This window comes from Stegodyphus dumicola, chromosome 9, assembly GCF_044657685.1.
Source record: "Stegodyphus dumicola isolate Sdum_Otavi_A_Nest chromosome 9, ASM4465768v1".
In the NCBI taxonomy this organism is placed as follows: Eukaryota; Metazoa; Arthropoda; class Arachnida; order Araneae; family Eresidae; genus Stegodyphus; species Stegodyphus dumicola.
Window position 1 is genome coordinate 30,292,442 of NC_140776.1, and position 20,890 is coordinate 30,313,331.

The window sequence follows — 20,890 nt, forward strand, 5'->3', positions numbered from 1 at the left end:
CTATAATTCCCTTTCACGGAGCTTCTGCTGCTTTGAAATAGTATATATATTTAAAGAAATTTGGCTAAGAATAACAAAGAATATTTAAGCAGTTAAAAAAAAATGCAACTTACAAGTACGTGAAGACTCTGACAGTTCTTTCAAATTTTGTTTACTTCTTGTACAGTTCTGTTGCGATATCATGACGAGAATGGAAGATTAGAAACCTATGAGATTAAAAAAAAGTGGAATTTAGATAATCGTACTGTGAGTCACAAAATATAACAAACATGCATTTAATACGTACTTGATAAACATACGTATGACAAGAATATAAAAAAATTGCGGCCTTCACTTACACTTATTCCCATTATATTTAAGGAAACTGAAACGTATATAAACTTTAACTTGAAATACAGCTGAAGGATATCATTGAGGATCGATATAAGGGAAAATTGACGATGATGGCTAATACATAACACATAAGATTTCAGTTTATTTTCAGAAATACGTAATACGTTTTCGTAAAGTTACAAGCAATATATATAATGTAATTCCTTATATCAACTGTACCCTGTTTAATCTTTTTGATTCAGCTTTACAATCATTTTAAAAATGATATTTAAACTCAACATGAATATCAAATATATAAATAAATAAATAAATAAAATCAGATTTTATATTACGTCCAAAGGGGCATTTTTTAGCCTTTTGTGTATTACCTTTATTTATTAAATATCAAGTTCTTCGCACTTAAACCGTAAAATTCAATTCAACAGCAATATCACAAAATATTTAAAAGATCATACCTTTAGAATTTCCGATACACAGTTTCGTGCGCTGAAGATTTATTAATATTTTTTTCTTTTTTCCCCTCCGGACAGCGTTGCCATTGCTCGCTTTGAAATACTACAGTTTCTTAATCAAAAACTCATAAATGCTTTACAAAATACGAAATAGGTATTAAAACAAATTCCAAATTTGGGCTTCTAGATGCCCATATGCGGGTGGAGACGTACACCATTCAAAATTGGATGGCCCTAAGTATCGTTGTTTTATCACAGTGCGAGAAACATACATACATACATTTATGCAGATTCTTCATTGTTTAATTTCTTCAAATATAATACAGGTTTCTAATATGTATTGCTTTGGCAGTACATATACTAAAATTGGAACAGGGCTCTAATATTTGGTGGCAACAATCTGAAAAGTGAAACAATGCTTATCCTGAATCGACGCAAAATGCCAAAACGAAATTAATAGCCCTTCTGGGCTAACGTCCTTTCGGCTAATAAATGGATGGAATTTCGATAATATTGGAAATCCCCGCGAAATTCAGGCATTGGATAGTTCAATGACTGTTGGTAATTTCGAGTTTCAATGAACTGTCAAAAATAAAAGTTTCTCAAATGAAATTCCCTCGTGATTTGATTTTACAATATATGACGCAATGAACCATCGCCGCATTAGGATGCCTCTTGTAGAGTAATTTAACAAGCTGCCCTATCATCAAGACATGATAGGAAAGTATAGAGAGGGGGGGGAAAACGCAACTAGCAACACTGTTGCATTTTTCCCTAAGGCAAAAAATAAATAAATAAACAAATAAATATAATAAAATATTTTTTTTAAATCCGGAAAAATTGCAGATCTCGTTACTACATGACATTGGTTAAAAAAAAAAAAAAAAAAAAAAAAAAAAAAAAAAACTTGAAAGCTTATCATTGATTTCAGGACAATGACTTCAAAGTTGGAGAATTCATTTAGACTCGAGAAGAATTTTTTCTCACACGTTCTTTAGTGAGAGAAGAAGGAAATATCACAGCCAAAATTCTTTATGTACGTACGTAATTAGACTTTCAGAAAGAAATGAAAAAGTATCAAAAAGAGGAAGACAATAATAGTTACTATGAATGCTATAGTCATGGATATATCTTTAAGGTGAGCAGCATTTGAAACAAAGGGATTAAAGGAAGGTTAACAACCTGTCGATATTTATTTTGGAACGTTATTGATGGTAGTTATTATTTTTTCCTTTTCGATTTCTAAACAGAAGACGCTCTGCTGCGTTTCGTATTAAACGAAAGCTGAGTAATTAAATCCTTATTATACTCACAATAAGTGAGTCTTGCTGTAAAAACAGCTGCAGTGAAGCATTTCCCATACTAAGCTCAACAGCTAAGAAAGCTGATACTGTAAATCTCCAGTACATGCTCAAACATCAGTACTGGCATAAAAGAAAAAAGAAATCTGTCTCCGTGTTATAAGCCATTAATAAACAGCAACTAACAAAGCAAATGAAAGAAAAATTTATTACGCACAGTATTATTATGCTAGGCTAGCCTAGCAAGAGTTCGCTACTAGAGCTAAACCAATTAATATTGGATACGCAGTCGAAATAGATTAATATCACATTAAAAAAAAAAAAAAAAAAAAAAACTGAAAGTTTTCAGATTTTACATTACACCCAAAAGGCCGTTTTCTTAACGTTTTGTGTATTACCTTTAGTTATTAAACATCATATTCTTCGCACTTAAAACAATACATAAAATTCGATTCAACAGCAATACCACAAAATATTTAAAAACAGCAAAATAGCATGTCTTTAGAATTTCTGATGCATACTCTCGCGCGCTGGATATAAATTTTTTTTACCGTACAGTGTTGCCACTGCTCGCTTTGAAATCATTGAGTTTGTTAATCAAAAAGTCGTCAAACTTTTACAAAATTTTAAATATATAATAAAACAAACTCAAAATTCGGGATTCCAAGTGCTCATGTTCGGTTGGAGAACTACGTTACTCAAAATTTGATGGTTCTAAGAAGCGTTCCATTTTCCTGCCAGAATGTAAATTTCTAGCTCGTGTGATATCCAAATGAGGTAGAAAGAAGATAGTATTTAAAGAAAGGTTTCAGAAGGTAGGATTAGAGCGTGTTCCGCCTGCTTGAAGGACAAATTGCTAGTTTGATTCTCTTGCTAGTATTCTATGGCGTTGCTTTGTTCTCGCCATTAGGCCTTGTTGCGCCCACCGACCTTACGTCAGAGCCGGCTTGCACGTTATGCTAGTTCTGCAACCGTTAGGTTAGCTTACTTGTCTTAGTTTTAGTTCATCCATTATCTTTGATTTTAAGCTACAACTGTTGGCGCTTTGTAAGCAGGAGTTGATGTCGTCTGTTAACTTTTAGTTAAGTCAAATAAAAGCGTATTTTACATCTTTTCTCTGTCTCTGTGGTACTTACAAGACGTAGCGAAAATTCGCTTGCAGTCTTCAAATTTCTCGTAGATTTGATGTCACCTACGAACACGAGACTCACGATAAAATACAGCAGAACTTTGATTTATCTTTGCCGCAACGATCGGTTCCCAGCATGTTTTGATAGCCATCTTTGTTGCTGAATAAATTTCTATGTGAATATATTATTTATTTCCGCTTCCATCGTTCCTCGAACTACCGTTTTACCGCATTAACCGTTTGCAAATCCCGTTCCCAATGCAGTATTTTCAGCACGAATCACTCGGGAAAAAATTTGAAGCAGAGTATATATTTATTGTTTTTATTATACAGTTTTAGTATTTAAATCTGGCAACAGAATAATACAGCAAGGCTTCGCATGCAGTCCTTTACTTCATGCTCGCGTTTCTAGCGTCTTTGTTGCAAACTGTGATAAATTTACTTCTGTAAAAAATGTAGGCTTAGCTTTCAGTTTCTATCTAAAAAGGGGTTTAGAGGAAGAAGACAGAGAAAGTAAAAATGAACAAGATCTGATGTGGAGTTTCGCCGAGATAAAAAAGCTTTACAAAAAATACAAATCTCTTTTATACGTTAAGTCGAAGCGAAGCGAACCGTAAAAATATTTTAATTCTTAAAAATCGCCTTTCCAACTGACGTAAAATTCCGCAAGAAGTGAAAGATAAAGAATGTCTTTTTTGTTAAAAAGTAGCATTTTTATGTAGTGCATTCGTGTTGAAAACAATAAATATTTAAAATTTGCAATCTTTACTTATTTAAAAATATATAACAGCTTCCCGGCTTAATCATTTCTTGGCTTCGATCCACTGAAAAATGATCCGCCGAAGTTCCAATTTGTCTGTGCATGTATACATATATGTGTGTGTGTGTGTGTAATACCATAGGAAAAGCTGATGGCATAGATACGAATCCGTACTGATGAGCAAATTTGGCCCCCTAATCGTGCTTATTTCAAAACTTTTACATTTTTTGACATTGTTGCGATAGGAACAAAACAGCGTGACACCTTAACGGCGAGAAAAGTAGAAGCAAAGTGCGCAGTTATCCAATATGGCAGCTTATTAAAAGAAAGGTTTTCAGTTCCTGAAATTTTAAGTTCGGAATTAGCTATGGCACATCGTCATGTAAAACTCATATAATAGGATTAATCTAGAAATGACGCAGTTTAGGAAAAGTTATTACTATTTTTAGAACTGAGAGGAGAAACACTTAAATTAAAATTAAGAATTAACGGGCTATTGCTAATTTAAATTATAATTTATATTTACATATTTTTTATCTTACACATATTTCCATTTGTGTTTTTCAATTTCCTTTAAGTTTAATATAAAAATTTGATGAAATCTTTTTACGGTTTTTGATCTTAAATGGACCAGGCGAAGAAACATATTATAATCGACATTTATGAAGCTTTAATTCATTTTCCCCTGATGAGTTCTGAATTGGAATTTCAACAAAAGGAGATTTTTTTTATTTGTATAATTTTGTACATTTTCCCTTTCGCATTTTTATTTTTTGAGATTGTTCGACTATGAATTCTTTCTTTAATTGGATTAGTTTTGATATTGTGTTAAACCTCTTATACAAGCTTGCAATTATTATATTATAGAGGAATTCCCTTGCTTTCATTCCAATTTACTAATTAATTTAGATGCTTTAAGTTTATTCTACTTTAATCCTGCAACTATAGCAAAAGACGGGTTTAAAAAAAAAAACTTTATTCGAATTTTTAGCCTATTTACATATTTCTTTATATATATATATATAGATAGATAGAAAGAGAGAGACGATTAGATACCAAATTTTATAAATATTCGTATCCCGTATTTACAAAAGAATAATAAAAAGGTTGCAAATGCTGAAATAACATTGACAAATAGCAATTTATATTCATTATTATTCTTCTTCTTCTTAACAACTACACAGTATCATTCTAAAAAAAAACATAAAGTAAAATTTTAAAATTTTCAGTTACAATTATTCTGCAAATTAAACACACATCAAATATTCTCAGACGAAGATACTGTTATAAAAATAGTGGTCTGGATTCAAAGCCGGTGCTGTAAAAGCATATTTAAAATCAAAATGTAGAATTCCATAATAATTAGCGCCATTTTTCCCCAATGAACTTAAGAACAGTGTTACTTAGTTAAAGAAAGCCTACTCTGATGAGCAAAAAAGGCGATTAAAATAAAGCAACAATTTTTCCAATCATCTAGCACTAAAGGTACTCGTCTACGGAGAGGAAATTTTGAATTTATACAAGAGAAGAATAAATATGACTGCATCTGAAAACAAATGACGGCATTTAGCTAGGGCGTTGCAAGTAAACAACTCCCTACTCAAGCAAGTTTACCATTAAGGTAAGGTGTGTTTTTTATATGTGAAATAATCACCTAAAAAGATTCTAAACAGATAGATTTTCCTTCATACGTACTAAAAGCATTTGCCTCAAACTACATTTAGACTAAATGCACATTCTTGATTAACTAACGGCCCGCAATGCAATAACATTAAATAAAATTAAAAAATATATATATATATATAAAAAGGAAAAAAAAAATCTGAAATTTTTCAGATTTTAAATTACGTCCAAAGGGGCGTTTTTTTTAACGTTTTGAGTGTTACCTTTATTTATTAAATATCATGTTCTTTGCACTTAAACCATAAAATTCAGTTCAAGAGCAATATCGCAAAATAATGTTAAATTAAGCATATCTTTAGAATTTCCGATATACACAGTCTCGCGAGCTGGAGATAAAAGTATTTTTTTTTTCTATATAACGTTGCCATTTCTCGCTTTTAAAGCATTGAGTTTGTAAATCAAAAATTCGTTAAAGTTTTACAAAATATAAAATCTATAATAAAACAAATTCCAAATTTGGGATTTCAGATGCCCACATTCGCAGTAGGATTTCGTCATTCAAAATTCGATGGCTCTATGTACCATTGTTTTATCACAATGCGAGAAATAGACAATTATTTATGCAGATTTTTCATTATTTAATTTCTACAAATATAATGCAGGACTCTAACATTTTGTGGCAACAGTTTGAAAAGTGAACCGACGTTTATGAGTCCGACGCAAAATGCCAAAACGAAAGCAATAGTCCTTCGGGACTGAAATCCCTTTGGACTAAAAAAACTTTTTTCTTTTGTTTTCTTGACGAAACACTATTTATCGACTAAATTTATTTAAAAAAAAATTCTAGATATTCGTCAGAACATACATATCGGAAGGACGGGGTGGGGATTCAAATTTATACTTATTTTCTATCTAAAATCTAAAGGTTTGCAAGAAATTTTTATTGGTCACACTTTGTAATTCAAAAGTATTGGCAGCTAACTATTAAAATTTTCAGATTGGCATTTATATTCAGATAATTGCAATATACTGAAATAACCACTAATTTACTTATTTTTAATTTAAAATAGGAAGAAATACGAGAAAACTTCCCAAGACATACAAAAATTGAGAATAAATAGTGATAACCAATTGCCTTTCTTTTACTTACAACATTTTTATATGAAGCACACACAAAAAATACATATTTGAGCCGCCTAACCGGTACAGTGGTTAGCGTAACAGACTGCTGTGCTAAAGGACCCGGGTTCGAACCCCGGAGAAGGCATGGATGTTTGTAGTCCGTGCGGCTTGGGATCATTCTAAATATGGGGTGCACCGAAAGTCCTCTCGGGTGGCTCATGGTAGGGGAAGATGGGTGAGAGATCCTCGGACACGTTCCTCCGGGATACACTCCATCAAAATTGGAGGCAGAAGAGCTAAATCGCACCTATAAGCTACCAAAGGCTGTTGCCAACGACAGGTGTAAACTTGCTCGAGGAATTTCGTGGGCTTGGACTGACTATAGGTCAGACAAGTGAGCATTAGCAACAACAACATATTTGAAACGAAAATAAGACAACTTCTTTGTTTCTTACTACATCTTTCATCTACACCTCACAGCGTTCCGATTATGGAGGAAAATTACAGAAAAGTATCGTCCTCATCTGTTTGTTTTAACCTTCAACTACCGAAAAACTGTTCACTTGTGAATGTACTCCCGAACAAATTGATTATTCGTATTGCAAAATTCTTAACTGAGGATATTTATCGTTTGACAATCACAGTGTAAATCAATTATTAGCTTCATTTCTCCGGAGCGTTACTCACGTTCCTTCTTGGAAGGAAAATGTTGTTACTAATGCTCACTTTATAAAATATTTCTCCCAATTCCCTAGCGTCCTTCGTGGTGTAGTGGTTCTGCACACTGGGCCGGTATTACAGAAGTCCGTGGTTCGATTCCCGGCGAAGGCGGTTGTTAATTTTTCATCTCTCCGGCCTTCTAAAAATTCCTAATGACTCTACACGTGGCGCCCGAACTAAAAGGATTGTGGATGATGATTCTCCTCACCCAGAATTTGGCGACTAGGTCCCATAAAACCCTATTCGCCCTTTAAAAAGGGGAGTATATAAGGTATTTCTCCCACTTCCTTCGTGGTGTAGTGGTTCTGCACACTGGGACGGTATTACAGATGTCCGTGGTTCGATTCCCGGCGAAGGCGGTTGTTTAATTTTTCATCTCTCCGACCTCCTAATGACTCTACAACTTGTCTGACCTATAGTCAGCCCAAGCCCACGAAATTCTTGTGGCAAGGAGCGCAAGTTTATGCCTGTCATTGGCAACAGCCTTGAGCACCTTACAGTTGACAGTGCGATTTATCTCAGTTTCGTCCACAATTTTGATGGAAAGCGCCCCGGGGGGAACGGGTCTCAGGGTCTCCCACCCGTCACCTCTTCCACCAAACCACACGACAGGACTTTCGGCTCGCCACATAATTAGAGTGCCGCCATGCCACACCGACACTATCCATTTACAAACATCCAATCCTTCTCCGGGATTAGAACCCGAGGACCACAGGGAAGTCAGCAAAACTAACCATTATACCGGTTGGGAGGCATGAAAATGGTGTAAAACTGTATTCGAAACCATTAAAATATTATAACTTTTTTGTCATGATTTTTTTCCATAACTTTCTATTCAAATTTAATTAATTTAATGAAAATATAGCCGCGCGCCGTATAAAATTGCTTAGGGGGCCGCCACTTTGAAACCACTCCTTATAGGATCAAAGACAGTAAAAGCCACCAGAGAATAATTCCTGTCGCAAAACAGTACACTTACGTACTGTGTGGAGGCGGTGGTGGTGGTATCGTGTCGATAAGTATAATTACGTTTTAAAAATGCCTCATGGAATTATGCAGAAGAGTATATAGTAAATATTTAAAAAGTTTCATCGGTAGCATTAAAAACACACAACGATCGCTTAAAATGAAAACGTTAAAGCATGAGCTTCTAGGAAAAACCGTCGAAAGAGTACCTTACCCAACCTGAATGGAGTTATAACATCGTTTCTAGGTAGTTCAGAAACGCGTCAACATTTGCAAAAACCAGAGAACTGCTAATCCACTGACCTTTCTACGATAATGAGAGCGGTCACGACGGTGCTCTGATATATTAAACATCTCTGCGGTTAAGGCGGTACTTATCGCAGAAAAAGAAAAAAATTAAGCAAAAAAAATGTATATATTAATGCCTTACAATATGATTCATAACCAGCGAAATATGAAAAGCAAGAGAACACACCTACGCCTGGAGAAAAAAACTGCAGAAGACTCTTAGATCCTCAGGTAACTCGAAGATCATAAATTTTACGTATTTTTTTTAAGCATATAAATATCCGATACACACGGAGAGAATAAAATATAGTGAAAATTTTACCAATACATGTCACTATCAAAGAAAGATCCGAGACATTCTTTAACAGAACAATAGACAAGAGAAAAATAGATCAATAGGGCATAAGAAATAGAACACCAAAATAAATATACAAGAATAAAAATAGGGCAATAAGGAGTATTAGGAACACATTTTCACTGACTCTGACAGACAGAATAATTTTATTCGAGTTTTTTGAATGAAATCTATTTAATTAAGAAGTGAGAGGACTTTTCTCCACCTACATGGTCATTAGAATTCCAGCGTAAAGTCAGAAATCGTACGTCAAAACGCTGTAGAAATAATAAATAACGGATATTACGTGAAACTGTGTACTAAAAGTTTAGTAACAAATAAATAGAAAAATTGCATAAAGCACTACGTATATGTAGAATTTTTAACCTAGATCTAATTCTTCGCATAATTCTTTTTCTTGCATGTAATAAATATTGAGGAAAAAGACAATTCTTAGTACAGCATTTGTGTTTTGTAGTTTTGCCAAAGCAAGATATTGTTTCTCAAAGGAAATCATGATCGAACAAAAGATAAATAAACAAAACAAAAAATATAGTACAACACTGTTATTATAAACAATACATTAGTAATACTGTAGAGACATTAGGTAATTTTGAAGCAAGAGACGTGAAAAACGAGCAATGCCCTCATCGGGACTCGAACCTGGTCCTCTCGAATACGCGCCGAGTGTGCTACCGTCACATCACGAAGGCATGCAGAAAGGAGGAAGAAAATACCTTACATGCTCCCCCTTTTACAGTGCGACTGGGGATGAGGGGATCAAACCCTGGTGGTGAAGAATCATCATATACCACCTTTTAGTTCGGGCGCCCTTGTAGAATCATTAAATAATTTTGAAGCAAGTGACATGAAAAATGAGCAATGACCTCTCGAATATGCGTGCAACCATTATACCACGAAGGCATGCAGAAAGGAGGGAGAAAATAAATACAGCAAAGCTATTTTAAACGACTCTAATAATTAAAAACAACTATCGTCATAAACGATTCTAATAATATTGTATGATATTGCTATTTGGTTCAAGACACTGCTCAGTTCATGAAGCAATAACGAAGCTGAACAATGAATTAAATCTCGTTCTTCTTTTAAAAGAAGAAAAACACAGCATCTTTTTAATAGGTATAGAAACTTGAAGGCAAGGCTTTTCTGCCGAACATTTTTGCATCTGTTGAAAAACAGCATCCGGGTTTTGAGACCTTTAAGACTTCAGACTGAAAAACCTTAGATAATGTTATAACAGGGTAACTTTACAGCATCTACTTATTTACTGTAAAAAATACAGAAACAAGGCAGCTTCTTTACTCATTGCACCTACGCTTTCAGTTCTTTGAGACTATAGCTTAATTAATGCTACAAAATAATGAGCCGCTGAACCAGTATAGTGGTTATTGTCGCTGTCTGTCCCCCCTACAGCGCTCGGGTTCGGATCCCGGAGAAGGCATGGATGTTTATAGATGTATAGTGTTCGTGTGGAACTCAGCTAAATTACAATGTCACCTGTAATGTGCTCAAGGCACATTTGTGCTCCTTGCCACGAGGCATTTCGTGGGCTAGGACTGACTGTGAAGTCCCACAAGAGTGAGGATTAACAACAGCAACAAAATAATGAATATCTTCATGACTAGTAGGCAAGATAAGAGTACAGTGCGGTTGCATATCTGCTAATATAGCAAAAAGGAGATAATATTTTTTTTTAAACCATGGCGGGCGCTCAGCAGACTTCGACTTGGCCACCACTACTAAGGCCAGAAGTGGTGGTCACTTTACTATGGAGGCATCTAATAGGTGGGTCACCTTTCCCTCCGATTATTCTAATCTTTAACATCAGAGTTCTGTAACTTTGCTGGATATGTTAAAATAGCTTCTCTTAACTATTAGTTCTTTTATGAAAATTTTTTTGTCAAAATATGTTTATTCACAAATCATGTGCTCTTTGGTTGTGGTATATATGGTAGTTCTTTAAATCAAAATTCTCGAAGTCCAAATTTTCAATAACCATGCCTAACTTTCATATCAATGCTTTTTATATTTTCCCTTCAAAACATAGTTTTCATCCCAAATCATTTTTCTTTTACTAATCGTACGAAGCACCTACTGCACAAGGCACGATAGTCTTCATAATAAAAACTTTGATTTTCTTATGACTACCGTTCAATTTACCACATCTGATCCGCCACCCACCCTTCGCTGTGGTACGCTGATAGTGATTTCTTCCTTCCGTGGGATGGCTCATCCTTTTCGTTGTACTACAGGACAGCTTAGGTCTGGAGCCGTCTCGTCGGGTAGAGCTGTGAAGGGACGGACAGTTTCAACCATGCCTTCCCCAGGATTCGAACCAGGGCCCTTTGATATCGCAGTCGGCTTCTCTAACCACTATACCATCTGGGCAGGGAGGAGAGAATTATAGAAATCAAAATATCATATGAGTGATGTATGCAAAACGTGTCACAAGATTTAAAAGCAACCCGGAAAAGGATCTACATGCCTAATGTTTTTCCTCAACGTAGCTAAAGCAAATAATTTCCTGAAGCCGGAAAGGTATCACACAGCGGCGCAATTTTACCCAGAAATTCATTTAACCAATTGCCGGCGTAAAATGCAAAACGCCTCCTGTTTTGCAAACAAGACAGGAAATAAAATTGTAACAAGTATGTAAATGCATAGTAGGTGTGGGCCCATCTTCTCTCCGTGACCTACAAAATGCAGTAGGCCAACTGACGTCACGAACCAGATGACATCCAAAGTCAATATCTCTACAAAAGGATAGGGGGAGGTAAGCAGATTGCCTATTATGCTAGTGTAATAAAAGGGTCGGTATCTTGAAAATGCTAAGCGGTACTTGACCTTGTGAGGAAGCTGAGCCAGGCTCAGAATCCTTCGAAATGCAACGTGCACGAAATTCTCACTCAGTTTAAACAGAAACAACACGTAATTTAAATCTTTGAACACAAGCAATAATTATCTAAATTACAAACTTAATTATCATGGATTATGTATCAGGAATAATCACAGAATGCCAGGCTTTTGCAGAAAACAACACTACTTAAATGTGGCACACCTTGTGAACGTTAATTGAATAAGAATATTTGACAATGCACTAAGTCTTTCAAATGGTAAGCAAGAGCTGGAATGCTAAAATGAATCGTCGAGTTAACTAATTTAGTATTACTAAATAAGTAGACTCATTTGAGTAATTAACGTTAATTTCTCGGAAAGGTTATACTCAGAAATTATACTCAGAATTATACTCAGAAAATAGTGTGTATTCATCCTCATCACTAAATTGTTTTGAAGGTAATGCGCACTTCAAAGATTCTGATTACACTTTCATAGAGAATTAACTTTCAAAAGCATATAATTACATTTACACAGAAAGCAAATACATGCATCGAAATAAATCAGCATAATAAGCACCATATCTTGTTTAAACGTTTGTTCAGCAGCTTTCTAAATTCGGCACATTTAACAAAAAGAAGTCACATAACTAATTATGTTTCCAATTTTATGTTAATGCCTGAGTTTAGTTACCACTTAAGAGGAAATTATTATTTTTTTATACAGTTTTCACCGGAAAAGTAACGTAAAACATCATTATTTATTATTATTCATTGCAAATCGTCATTTTTGGGCACTTAATGAAAATGAACGCCTTTCAAGTTTCTTGAGGTGGAAATTACTGAAAATGGAATATACATACATACATTAAGGATACAAAATTCTGAAAGCTTTCAGATTTTATGTTACGCCCAAAGGGGCGTGTATTTAACGTTTTGCGTGTTACATTTATTTATTAAATATTATGTTCTTCGCACTTAAACCATAAAATTCAATTCAACAGCAATATCGGAAAATAATTTTAAAAGGAGCATATCTTTAGAATTTACAATACAGTTTCGCGCGCTAGAGATAAAAATGTTCCCACCCCCCGTGCAGTGTTGCCGTTACCCGCTTTGAAATCGTTGAGTTTCTTAGTCAAAAATCCGTTAAAGGCGTTACAAAATATGAAACCGATAATAAAAACAAACTCCAAATTCTAAATTAGGGTTTCCAGATATTCGGTGGAGGATTACGTTATTCAGAATTTAATGGTTCCAGGTACCGTTGTTTTATCCCAATGCGAGAAACATATATACATATTTAAGTAGGTTCTTCATTATTTAATTTCTTTCAATGTAACACAAGGCGATAATATTTGGTGGCAACAATTTGAAAAGTGAAACGAACATTTAAAATTTTCGACGCAAAATGCCAAAACGAGATTAATACCCCTTCTGGGCTAACGGCATTTGGGCTAAAAATAGCTAATTGGTAATTTCTTAATAGCACTTTGATATACTACAGTTGATTTGAAGTTACAAAATTACACTCTTTGCATATATATGAATAATAAAAGATTATATTAAAGAACCGTAATATGTTTTTAAAAAATCTCACTTTTCAGCTTGTCATCTAAGGAGCCAATTTAGTGCAGAATCAAAATTTCAAATAAGAATTTCATTCATATCCTTCGATATTTATCTGGAAGTGGAACACCAGCAATATCATTACAGAACGCATCTACGGTTTTCATCTTTAAATTAATAAAAATAAACAAATAAATAAAAGTGGACGATTCAAAATGCTTTTACACGCTCCGTGTGATTTCACACAGCATTACGCTTAAAAGAAAAACAGTAGAATGTCCGTATACTTCACATCGCATCTGATGTTGCTCTTTCAATTTAATGTAAACGATAGATGTGCTCTGATTAATGTTCTGCATCGTTGATTAATGAAAGCAAATGGTGTAATATTGTGAATAAAAAATTGGGTTGTGTTTGTTGTTACAAAAATCTGGAGAAAATATAAATTTGCAAAAGAATTTAAACCGGAAATTGCCAGATCAATAAATTTTCTATAAATATATTTATGAATTAGACTGATTACTAATACACAAGATAATTTTCTACATAAGATAATTATTTTAGCCAAAAAAAAAGTAGTGCACAAAATTTTTAGCAAATTTCTACTCTGATAAGTCGATTACAAATTAGATAAGAATTAACAATTAATTCCATTCATTGAGACAGATGATTAATATAAAATTGAGAAAAAAAACACAACCGAAAATTACTAGGCATTTCTATAAATATATTTATGAATCTGCTGATTATTAAAATATAAGATAATTTTGTTTGCTTTTCAGGTTAAAAAAAAAATTAGTTCAAAACGTTTTAGCAAATTTCTACGCTGATTAAGCCGATTATAATTAACAGTTCATACAGACAGATAATTAACATAAATTAGCAAAAAAGAAAAAAAATTCAAACCGAAAATTACCAGATTAATTTATTTCTATAAATACCGTATTTATGCGAATCTAATGCGCCATCGAATCTAATGCGCATCCCCATTTTAAAACTTTAAATAATAAAAAAACTGTTTGTCGGCGAATGTAATGCGCATCAATGGTATGAGGAATTTATTGAATCTTATTTTATACAACAATGGATTTGCATATAAACTATCAATCAATGGTATGATAATTTTATTTAAATTTAAATACCATATTTTATACAACAATGGATTTATACGTAAAGTAGCAGAACATAGAATTAACCTATTAGTAGGCTATTGTTATGTGAAACAATCATTTTTAATTACCACTACCGTATATACGGTACCTATCGTAAAATATGAACATGAAATAAATCGTAATATTTCTATCTAGCTAACAGTTTCTAGAATCAGTGATTAATAGTAAACGTCTTTATTCATTAATGTTTTCATCACTGGAATCCTCGCAGCTCTCTTCGTCAGAAGCAGATTCATTTCTTCTTTCCTCATCCTCATCATCGTCATCCTCGGCGTTCCAGAGCACGTCATCTTCACTGCCATTCGATGAATTTGAAATGCAGCATTTCTTGAAAGATTTCATAATCATTGGTGCTTCGATGTTTTTCCAGGCAGCAGAAACCCAGTGTGCAACAATGTGCGGTGCAGCACGCTTATTTTTTCTGTCAGTGTCAATTCACGGTTTGGCTCACAAAACCATTTTTTGTACTCCGCCTGAACGTACCCATTAAAAGGTTTATTTATAAAAACGTCCAGGGGTTGTAACACAGACGTCATCCCTCCACGAATTATAGCAAGATCACTGCCTAGGCTGTGCATCTTCTTTTTTACGTCGTCGGTGAGATGACCACGAACTGCGTCCAGACAAAACATTGATGGTGGATTGGAGAGCCCACCGGAACGGCGTTCCCATACATTTCGGAGTCAATCAAGCATTAATGATTCCGTCATCCACCCCTTCTCTTGGTTTCGAATCAGGACATCATCTGGGAACAGCTTTTCATTCTTAGGGGTTTTAGGGATGTTTTCCGTTTGAAGATTAAGGAAAGGGAAGTTTGCACCCGTCTGCTGTTATTGCCAGCATCACTGTTACGCGTTGTTTTTCACATCCCGAAGTTTTGATGATAACTTCCTTAGTCCCCTTCTTCGTAATGGTGTAGTTACGAGCATATCAAACCAAATTGGCGTCTCGCCAGCGTTGCCAATTTGCCCCATTGAAAAATTCTTTTCCTTCCGAAGTGTGATGACATACCGCTGAAATGTTAGTAGTTTTCCCTCAAAATCTGCAGGAAGCTTTTGGCATATTGTTGTACGGCGTCTTAGAGATAAGCCCATCCGCTTCATAAACCGATCCACCCATCCACGGCTAGCCTTAAACTCTTGTTTCGGTATTCCAAGAACTTCAGCCCCCTCTTTTGCTTTATTTCTTATGGTGTCACTAGTCACAGGTTGTCCATTCTCCCTCCTTTCACGTACAAATTCCAAAACGTTTTCTTCAATTTTAGGGTTTCTTCCTTTGCGAAGGCCAGTGAATTTCTTTCTACTAGCTTTAGTTGCAAACAGTGCCAATTTCTGTTGCCGCCACAAGCGAACATTGCTCTCAGCTACGTTGAACTCTCTCCCTGCCTTTCTATTGCCATTTTTTTCAGCATAAAGAATTACTTTACATTTGAAAGTAGCGTCATGTGACATTCTTCTCTGTTTGCCCTCCATTTCTTGACTACGTACTCTGCAGTTTGTATCCTCTATGCAATAATGTGTCAACGATAAATGTAACGGTAAATGTAGTCGAGAAATACAGTAATCCTTTGTTACGATTTAAATTTGGTTGACGTCATCGGCAAACATTACACTCGAATCTAATGCGCCATCGAATCTAATGCGCACCCTAATTTTGAATACTACATTTGGCCAAAAACGATGCGCATTAGATTCGCATAAATACGGTATGATTATGAATCTGCCTGATTAATAACATATAAGATAATTTTCTTCAGTTTTCAGCTAAAAAAATATAGTGCAAAAAAATTTTAACAAATTTCTATGCTGAACAAGTCGATTATAATTAGATAGGAATTAAATACAATTAAATTCATAGAGACAGATGAATAATTAATAATAATGATGAATGAAATGAATGAAGACTTAATCAACAGACTCGTTAAAACAGGAGGATAATCGCAATCAAATTTCTTAAAAAATTTATTTGTCATTCAATGCAGAAAATTTCGGACAAACAAGAAACTTCTAAAAATTAACAGTACCTGGTTAGGTAAAAATTTAAATGTAAAATAGCATACCTAACAAGATATTTTCCTACAAGTTTGCTCTATTCTAGATACGACGAAATTTAAACAATCCATAATTAAGCCTAATAAATATTTTCAGATATAAATAACTGAATGATATTCGGGAATGCAATGAAAGGTAATATTAGGGAGTTATTAGGTTTTTTTTATATGTGCAAAAATATGTAGTGCCCTCACTGGAATTCTAACGCCGGACCTCCCAAATACGCGCCGAGTGTGCTTCCACGTACACCACGATTTGGTGTACGTGGAAGCACACTCGTTAACACTACGATGCCTTCGTGGAGAACTTTTTAACGAAAACTGGCTCGTATACACGTTACACATAGGGAAACCACGGAAACGTCCATGAAGCCAACCCGTTCGTGAGATTCGAAACTCGGACCAAACTACTAATGTTCAGCGACTTGAACGCTCGGCCCCTGGTGGGACTGTTACACCACGCAGTTATGCAGAAAGGCGGGAGAAAATACCTTTTATACCCCCCCCGTTTAATGGGCGACCGGGGATGAGGGGACCCAATCCCAAATCTTGTTGGTGACTAATTATCGTCTATCAACTTTTAGTTTGGGCGCCACTATAGTGTCATTAGGTTTTTTAATGCTGGAGAGATGAAAAAAGTGCAGTGTCATAAACCATAAAATTCAATTCAACAGCAATATCACAAATTATTTAAAAGAGCATATCTTTAGACCTTCCGATACACAGTCTCGCAAGCTGGAGATAAAAATACCCCCCCCCCGTTACAGTGTTGCCATTACTCGCCTTGAAATCGTTGAGTTTTTTTAATCAAAAACTCATAAATTCTTTACAAAATATGAAATAGATAATAAAACAAATTCCAAGTTTGAGCTTCCTGATGCCCGTATTCGGGTGGAGACGTACGTTATTCAAAATTGGATGGCTCTAGGCACCGTTGTTTTATCCCAATTCGAAAAACATATATACATTTATGCGGATTCTTCATTATTTAATTTCTTTAAATATAATACAGGGTTCTCATATTTGGTGGCAATAATTTAAAAAGTGATTCGCCGTTTATAGTGAAAATGAAAAAAAGAAATTAATAGCCCTTCTGGGCTAACGCCCTTTGGGCCAAAAACTACTTTTAAATAATATACAGACGTAGAAAAGGTTACATACAACCCACATTGTTTTTCTGCCCTATTCTCCGCACGGCGATCCTTGAACCACGTGTATATAAATCAGTTGAGATCCCACCTGATTGTGAAAGTGAAGTGTCATAACAGTTTGTCTGGCGTGGCAATCACCTATCACGACCGCATTTGCATCAGAAAACATACAAGTTTATTTTGTTAGAAAATATACTCGTTTGTTAAGAGAACGCAAACAAACACCCAACCGGAAAGAAAGAAACACTTGCTTTTAATTACCTCTTAACGGTTTTACATTATCCCCGTTAGCCATATTATTTTTGCTCAACATACTCAATAACTGTTAGTTATAGAAGAAAAAAACTCATGTTATTCGCTTTTTTAGCGTACTAGTCCAAACGGTAAAAGCGTTGAACGCTGGTAGTTCGACTCGGGTTGAAATCTCAGTGAACGGACTGGCAGCCGTTTTCATTACCTTTTCTCCAGTTTAACATGAATATAAGCTTGTTTCTTTTAAAAAGTCAATCATAAAGGCATCTTTCCGATTAGGAAGATAGTCTTTGAGTGCTTTTGCTGTAATCTAAAGCTCCGTTCAAACGGGGGTGTAAATTTCATAACTGGTTTAAGCTAAGCTTCGTTGCTAGGTAACCAGACCTTGCTACGTCACAAAAGCTGGTTTGGGGTTTTGGCATAAATTTCGAACTATCCAACTTTCTGCCGAATTGGTGCAAGAGTCGACCAATCAGAGAGAACGCGCGAAACCTGAACGGGAAAAGAGAGCGGAAAAGTTGAAGACACATGCACGCATGCGCGAATTTAGCTTCTCTAATTGGTTACGGCTTACACTCTGTCTCTCAGGTGTGAGCGGAACTCCCGCATTTTATGCCTTATGACTATGCCGCTATGACTTTTAACCACCATATGAACGAAGCCTAAGGAACAGCAATCTTTTTAATGCACAAATGACGATTTTTAGGACACATATGGCTTTTATAGCTCGCGTATTACTTTTATTTTATTCATTTAATTGTACTGTTCGAGCTGCTGGGGTATGCATTTTGGTTTTTATATATGAATGTGTTTGCGTAATACCTTTGAGCTTGCTCAGACTTCAGCCTCCATGCTTTCAGAGTAGTAATAGAACTAAGGAAGACTAACAGTTGTTAAAAATTGAGAACTTTCGACAGAATTTATGTTTCTTTATATAAAAATCTTGCTCATGCCACTGTTATAAGGAGAGTTTACAGTCAAACTCATATCATAACAATAATCGACAACAGTAATCGATTTATCGCCAGCGATTTCTTTTGGAGTTTAAGTTCCGTTCAGACAGTGGTATAAATGTCATAGAGATTTAGTCATAAGGCATAAAATGCAGGAGTTCCGTTCACACCTGCGAGATATGGTATAAGAGAAGCTGAATTTGAGCATGCGTGGATGTGTCTACGGCTTTCCCGCTCTGTTTTCCCGTGTTCGCTCTGATTGTTCGATTCTCATACCAAGTAGGCATAAAGTTGGAAACTTCGAACTTTATGCCAAAGCCCCTAAACCAGTTTTTGTGACATAGCAAGGTCTGGTAACCTAGCAACAAAGCTCGGCTTAAACAAGCTATGACATTTATACCCTCGTCTGAATGAAGCCTTAGGCTAAAAATTTACGGCTCACCCCTTTGGCAACGAATTCCCGCTACGCTTATCTCAGTAATTAGTATCCAGTTATGGTTAAAAACAAATGAGATATCCAATCCTATTTTAACCGAATAGTGTTCTATATTTGATAGTATTTAAATCCTTTTATCCTGAAATCAAAATCCAGAGATGCGACTCTGGAAAATATATCCTTGCTTACAAGCATAAATTACTTACTTCATTGTTTTCAATGTTTTCTTCCTACAATTCCATTCCGCTTCCTTTTTAAGTAAATGACAGCGCGTCAAAATGTTTTCTGTCTTCAAACGTTTACGAACTCTTTTGTTACTAAAGCTCCTTTACTTCTTTTTTGAGTGTACGAGAGTTTAATATCAAAATTCTAGTCTTCAAGATATTTAATATTTCTTTGTTGCTGAGTAATTTGTATGAAAACTGTTATTGAGTATATATACACACATCTGGATATATAAAATGCTAGGTTTCGTAGATGGAATTTAGGGAAACAATTATGTAAACAATAAAGGGCACAACCGTTTAAAAAACGAAAGAAATTACTCAAATACCAGTCATCATTTCAAGAAAAAATTATTCATCATTGCTGTTGCTTTGGTAAATAAACGGTAAAGAACTTGCCCGAGTGGAGAAAGACTTCGGTTTGCGTGCTAGTCGAAGTGTAAATCTGTATAAATAGCGCTCGATAATAAAAATAATAATTTTATAATGTACCGGAATTTGATAAGCTAAAAAAGCAAGAGATTAAAAAAAATCTTGAAGAACCTTTTTCTTTTTTTTTCTATTTTCGAAACACAGAAAATAAGAGCGAAATTAAGTCATCTTTTCATATCCATTCATGTCGTAAATCCAGCCAATGTACTTCTTTCCACAACAAATATCGCATTTTACAAAATGAAACATTCCTTTAAACCGGTACAGCTGAATCGGCTATGACGTAATTAAACAAATTCCATAGTTTCCAATCACTGCTTCCATTGCTTCCAATCATCATCAAGTTCTGTCAACAGATAAAAATAAGCAGTTTTTTTTTTTTTTTTTAACTTCGCAATTGATAGTATCGCAAATTCCTTCTCATTCCACAATTTATTTTTATTATTTATTTATTTATTGGCATTTTTTAGCTCAAAGGAGCGTTAACCCAGAATGGCTAGTAGTCTCGAAAAGGGAATTTTGCTTTGAATCACTGTAAAAGGCTGAATCAGTTTTCAAATTGTTGCCACCTAACATTATCGCCCTGTACTATTTTAACAGAAATTAAATAAAGGAGAATATACATGAATGTAGGTATGTTTCTTGCATTCTGAAAAAAAGACGGTAAAACGAGCTATCCGATTTTGAATAACGTAATCCTCCACCCGAACATGGGCACCTGAAAACCTGAATTTTGAATTTCAAATTTTTTTAATTTTGTATTTCATA

The 20,890-nt window shown here is 34.8% G+C and overlaps 1 protein-coding gene across 5 annotated transcripts in view; it reads right to left on the reverse strand.

Moving 5' to 3' along the window:
• Positions 1-20,890, reverse strand: part of LOC118183158 (solute carrier organic anion transporter family member 74D-like) — a 501,251-nt gene that overhangs the window by 95,248 nt on the left and 385,113 nt on the right. For all 5 annotated transcript variants that reach the window (XM_085823324.1, XM_085823325.1, XM_035352601.2 and 2 more), the window contains one exon: positions 114-206. The gene's annotated coding sequence lies outside the window, so the exon portion shown is untranslated. The remainder of the gene's footprint in view (positions 1-113; positions 207-20,890) is intronic.